At 33.2% G+C, this 6,243-nt stretch overlaps 1 pseudogene; it reads left to right on the plus strand.

Annotated features, from left to right (window-relative positions):
• Window positions 1-694: 694 nt before the first annotated feature.
• On the plus strand, window positions 695-5,407 carry LOC112999931 (uncharacterized; annotated as a pseudogene).
• Window positions 5,408-6,243: the final 836 nt, after the last annotated feature.

The following is a 6,243-nucleotide window of genomic DNA, read 5'->3' on the forward strand; positions in this document are numbered from 1 at the left end:
TGTGACTTGAGACACGATTTTGACAGAGATTTTCAGAACAACAAGTGTTTATCCTCTCAAAGAGCAAAATCATTTTATCCTCTTAAGAATTCCTTGGCCAATTCAATTGCAATTCATTAAGGAATTATTTGAGCGCTCAATCTGTAAAATCTATCTCTTTCTAGAGAGATTCATTCTTCTTCTTCTACTCATTCTCTAAGAGATTAAGAGACCGTGGGTCTCTTGTTGTAAAGGAATTCTAAACACAAAGGAAGGATTGTCCTTGTGTGTTTAGAACTTGTAAAAGGAATTTACAAGATAGTGGAACTCTCAAGCGGGTTTCTTGGGGACTGGACGTAGGCACAAGGGTGTGGCCGAACCAGTATAAATCTGAGTTTGCACTTTCTCTTCCCTTAATCTCCTTTGTTTATTATTGCTTTACATTCATATTCAAATTGTTTTATTTGAATTAATATTTAATAAGTTCATTGTTAAGGGAATCTATAACTTGAAAAGAAAGTGAAATAAATTTTTAATTGGGGAAGTAGTTTGGGATATCTTAATTCAACCCCCCCCCCCCTTCTTAAGATATCTGAGGCCACTTGTCTAACAAGTGGTATCAGAGCTTCATTCTTGTATAAAGTTTAGAAGCTTCAAGAAAAAGATGGCCTCAGCAAACTCCTTATTTCCAGAAGGGAATTCTATCAATAGACCTCCAATCTTTAATGGAGAGGGTTACCATTACTGGAAAACCTGAATGCAAATTTTTATTGAGGCAATAGATCTAAATATTTGGGAAGCCATAGAAATAGGGCCTTATATACCCACCACAGTGGAAAGAGTTTCAATAGATGGTAGTTCATCAAGTGAAAGCATAACTATAAAAAAACCTAGAGATAGATGGTCTGAAGAGGATAGAAAACGAGTACAATACAACTTAAAAGCCAAAAATATAATAACATCTGCCCTGGGAATGGATGAATATTTCAGGGTTTCAAATTGTAAGAGTGCTAAGGAAATGTGGGACACTCTTCGATTAACACATGAAGGAACTACGGATGTTAAAAGATCTAGGATAAATGCACTAACTCATGAGTATGAATTATTTAGAATGAATGCAAATGAAAATATTCAAAGCATGCAAAAGAGATTTACACATATAGTAAATCATCTAGCAGCCTTAGGAAAAGAATTTCAAAATGAGGATCTCATAAACAAGGTGCTAAGATGTTTAAGTAGAGAATGGAAACCCAAAGTAACGGCCATTTCTGAATCAAGAGATTTATCTAACATGTCCCTTGCCACTCTATTTGGAAAGTTGCAGGAACACGAGATGGAATTATTGAGATTACACCAACATGAAGAAAATGACAAGAAAAAGAAAGGAATTGCTCTTAAAGCATCATCCTGAATTCAAGAAGAAAGTGATCAGGATAATGATCCAGATGATGATGATGATCTAAGTCTTTTTGTAAGAAGATTCAACAAGTTTCTTAAAGTAAGAGGGAATCAGAGGCGACCAAATTTTAAATCAAAGAGAAGGACAAAAAATTCATCCTCTACTCTAAAATGCTTTGAATGCAATCAACCTGGACATCTGAGGGTTGATTGTCCCATCTTCAAGAAAAAGATGGAAAAATCTGAAAAGAAAAATCATAGTGAAAAGAAACTGAAGAAAGCATACATCACATGGGATGAAAATGATATGGAATCTTCTGAAGATTCTGAAAATGAAGAGATAAATCTCTGCCTTATGGCTAAAAGTTACGAAAGTGATGAAGAGGTAACATCTTCAAATAACTTATCTATTTCTTTTGATGAATTGCAAGATGCATTTGCTGATTTGCATAAAGAATCAATTAAACTTGCAAAATTAGTTTCATCATCAAAGAAAACAATTTCAAATTTAGAAAATGAAATTTCGAAATTAAACAAAGAATTAGATCTTCTTAGAAATGAAGTCTCAATTTCTAAATCAAATGAAAAAGTTAATATCTCCACTATTAATGACAAGAAAATATCAGATTCTTGTAGTTGTTGTGATAAATATGTAAAAGAAATTAAAGAGTTAAAAAATTCACTTGCAAAATTTTCATATAGTAAAAATAATTTAGATGTTATATTAAGTAAACAAAGATATGTCTAATAAAAATGGACTAGGGTATAAATCTGAAAAACAACAAAAGTTTCATAAAAACTTTTCCACTTCCACACAAAAATGTAATTCTAATTCTATCACTTGTTTTTACTGTGGAAGAAGAGGACATGACATATCAACTTGCTACTTCAAGAAAAATTACAGTAACATTAAAATGATATGGGTCCCAAAAGGATCCTCAGTTTATACTAACATGCAAGGACCCAATAAAATTTGGGTACCTAAGTCAAAAACTTGATTATGCAGGTATCTTTGAGAAAGAAGTGGTACATAGATAGCGGATGCTCAAAACATATGACTGGAGATGCATCAAATTTTACACATATCTCTCCAAAGAAAAACGGGCATGTAACATATGGTGACAACAACAAAGGTAGAATCCTTGGAGTGGGTAAAATAGGTACAAATTCTTCAAACTCCATTGAAAATGTTCTACTTGTTGAAGGCCTTAAGCACAACCTGCTTAGTGTTAGTCAATTATGCGACAAAGGCTATCTAGTATCATTTGATTCTCAGAAATGTCTTATAGAACATAAGCATGACATTAATATAAAGCATGTAGGACATAGAGTCAATAATGTTTACATGATAGACTTAAGCATAAAACAAGAAAACAATCATTGTTTTCTTAGTAAAGATGATGATCCATGGTTATGGCATAAAAGAATTGCTCACATAAACATGGATCACTTAAATAAATTAATTTCAAAAGATTTAGTAGTTGGTTTGCCTAAATTGAAATTTGAAAAAGATAAACTATGTGATGCATGTCAAAAGGGCAAACAAACAAGAGTCTCATTCAAACCTAAAAATGTTGTTTCAACCACTCAACCTTTACAGTTATTGCATATGGATCTATTTGGTCCATCTAGAACCATGAGTTTTGGAGGAAATTACTATGCTCTAGTTATAGTTGATGATTTCTCTAGATATACTTGGACATTATTTATTACACATAAAAGTGATTCATTCCAAGCATTTAGGAAACTTGCTAAAGTCATACAAAACAAGAAAAATCTCAAGATTGCATCCATTAGAAGTGATCATGGGGGTGAATTTGAAAATAAAGATTTTGACTTATTTTGTGATGAACATGGTATTGAACATAATTTTTCTGCACCAAGAACCCCTCAACAAAATGGAGTTGTTGAGAGGAAAAATAGGTCATTGGAAGAAATTGCAAGAACTTTATTAAATGATACTTTTCTTCCAAAGTATTTTTGGGCTGAAGCGGTCAATACTGCATGTTACATCATGAATAGGGCCTTAATAAGACCTATTTTAAAAGAAAACCCCATATGAGTTATTTAATGGTAGAAAACCTAGAAAACCTAATATTTCTCATCTACATGTTTTTGGTTGCAAATGCTTTGTGCTCAATAATGGAAAAGATAATCTAGGAAAATTTGATGCAAAATCTGATGAAGGTATTTTTCTTGGATATTCATTACAAAGCAAAGCATATAGGATATTTAATAAAAGAACTATGAATATCGAGGAATCCATTCATGTTACCTTTGATGAATCTAATGCTATCTTTTCAAGAAAGAATATGCTAGATGACATTGAAGATTCTTTAGAACATATGAATATTGATGAACAAGATTCCAAAGGAAATGATAAAGGAAACAATGAAGATCCTCCAGAAGAAGTCAAATCCAATAATGAACTTCCAAGAGAATGGAAAGCTTCAAGAGATCATCCCCTCGACAACATTATTGGTGATATCTCAAAAGGGGTAACAACTAGACATTCTCTTAAAGATTTATGCAATAATATGGCTTTTGTATCTATGATTGAACCTAAAAATATAAAAGAAGCCATAGTAGATGATAATTGGATCATTGCCATGCAAGAAGAACTAAACCAATTTGAAAGAAACAATGTGTGGAAATTAGTAGAAAAACCTGAAAATTATTCTGTCATAAGAACAAAATGGGTTTTTAGAAATAAATTAGATGAACATGGTATAATTATTAGAAATAAAGCCAGGTTAGTAGCAAAAGGGTATAATCAAGAAGAAGGAATAGACTATGAAGAAACATATGCTCCTGTTGCAAGATTAGAAGCCATTAGAATGCTTTTGGCATATGCATCCATAATGGATTTTAAACTTTATCAAATGGATGTTAAGAGTGCCTTTCTAAATGGTTTAATTCAAGAAGAGGTATATGTTGAACAACCCCCTGGTTTTGAAATTCCTGATAAACCAAACCATGTTTATAAATTACAAAAGGCTCTTTATGGTTTGAAACAAGCCCCTAGGGCATGGTATGAACGCTTAAGCAATTTTCTTCTAGAAAAAGAATTCTCTAGAGGTAAAGTGGATACCACATTGTTCATAAAGAGAAAGAATAATGATATTTTGTTGGTTCAAATATATGTTGATGATATAATTTTTGGATCCACTAATGATTCATTGTGCAAGGAGTTTTCCCTTGATATGCAAAGTGAATTTGAAATGTCAATGATGGGAGAACTAAAGTACTTTCTGGGATTACAAATCAAGCAAACTCAAGAAGGTATATTCATCAATCAATCCAAGTACTACAAGGAATTGATCAAAAGATTTGGGATGGATAGTGCAAAACACATGTCCACACCTATGAGCACTAGTTGTTACTTAGATAAAGATGAATCGGGTCAGTCTATAGACATAAAACAATATCGAGGTATGATCGGATCTCTTCTTTATTTATCTGCTAGTAGACCTGATATTATGTTTAGTGTATGCATGTATGCTAGGTTTCAATCCAACCCCAAACAATCACATTTAAGTGCAGTAAAGAGAATCATGAGATATCTATTAGGGACAATCAATTTAGGATTATGGTATCCTAAGAATTCAACATGTAACTTAATAGGATATTCTGATTCTGATTTTGCCGGATCTAAAACTAATAGAAAAAGTACAAGTGGAACTTGTCAATTCATTGGATCGACTCTTGTTTCATGGCATAGTAAGAAACAAAATAGTGTTGCTTTATCTACCGCTGAAGCGGAGTTATCTCTGCCGGTAGTTGTTGTGCACAGATTTTATGGATGAAGCAACAATTATCTGACTATGGCATCATTCTTGATCGCATACCTATTAAGTGTGATAATACTAGTGCCATAAATCTATCCAAAAACCCAGTTCAACACTCTAGAACTAAACATATAGAGATTAGACACCACTTTCTTAGAGATCATGTCCTAAAGGGAGATTGTGTATTAGAGTTTGTTGATACTAAGAATCAACTTGCTGATATTTTCACAAAACCTCTCCCCAAGGAAGTGTTCTTCTCTATTACAAGAGAATTAGGTCTCTTAGATGTAAGAGATTTAGAAAAATAGGGATTGATTGATTGATTGATTGATTTACTCTTATTTATTGTTTGTAGATTAATTTGTTTGTTTGATCTTGTTTGAATTCTTGTTTTTATGATAGAATTTATGATTTCTTGTGTATATAATAATTGAATGATTAAATTTAGTGTATTAGTAGTGAAAAGTAATCATATAGGATATATTTTAGCATAAACATAGATATTCTCTTAAGAAACTAGCCTAGGATAGGCTCTAGTAATCGATTACCATCCAGTGTAATCGATTACACTAGAACAGATGGCCTGTAATCGATTACAGTATTCATGTAATCGATTACCAGTAGGCTGCCTCCTCCTGTAATCGATTACCATTACTTGTAATCGATTACCACGCGTCCTGCTCTATAAATATCACATTTTCAGAAATCTCCTGCGCAGCCCCTTCCTCCTTGCGCCGTACCTCCATTCCCAAACCTCCAAACCTTCCTCTCTCACTCATTTCTTCATCAAATCGACTCCTGTAAAGTGCAATCTTCTTCTTTTTCATTTTTCTTTTGATTTCACCGATTAAAATCTACAAAAACTCCCTCAAATGGCAGAATCGTCAAAGAAACGAAAGGGTTCTTCCGCCTCCGCTTCGGCTTCAAGAGCTCATCGTTCTGGAGCCACTAGCGCATCCACAGCACCAATTCCACCCTCATTGTCCTCTTCCCCAGTGTTTTCTTCAGATGAACAGCAGAAACGGTACTCCAATCTTTTCTCATCTCGTTCCATTATCGACCCTAAGTTTATTGATAT

This window comes from Glycine max, chromosome 17 (genome assembly GCF_000004515.6).
Source record: "Glycine max cultivar Williams 82 chromosome 17, Glycine_max_v4.0, whole genome shotgun sequence".
NCBI classification, from domain to species: Eukaryota; Viridiplantae; Streptophyta; class Magnoliopsida; order Fabales; family Fabaceae; genus Glycine; species Glycine max.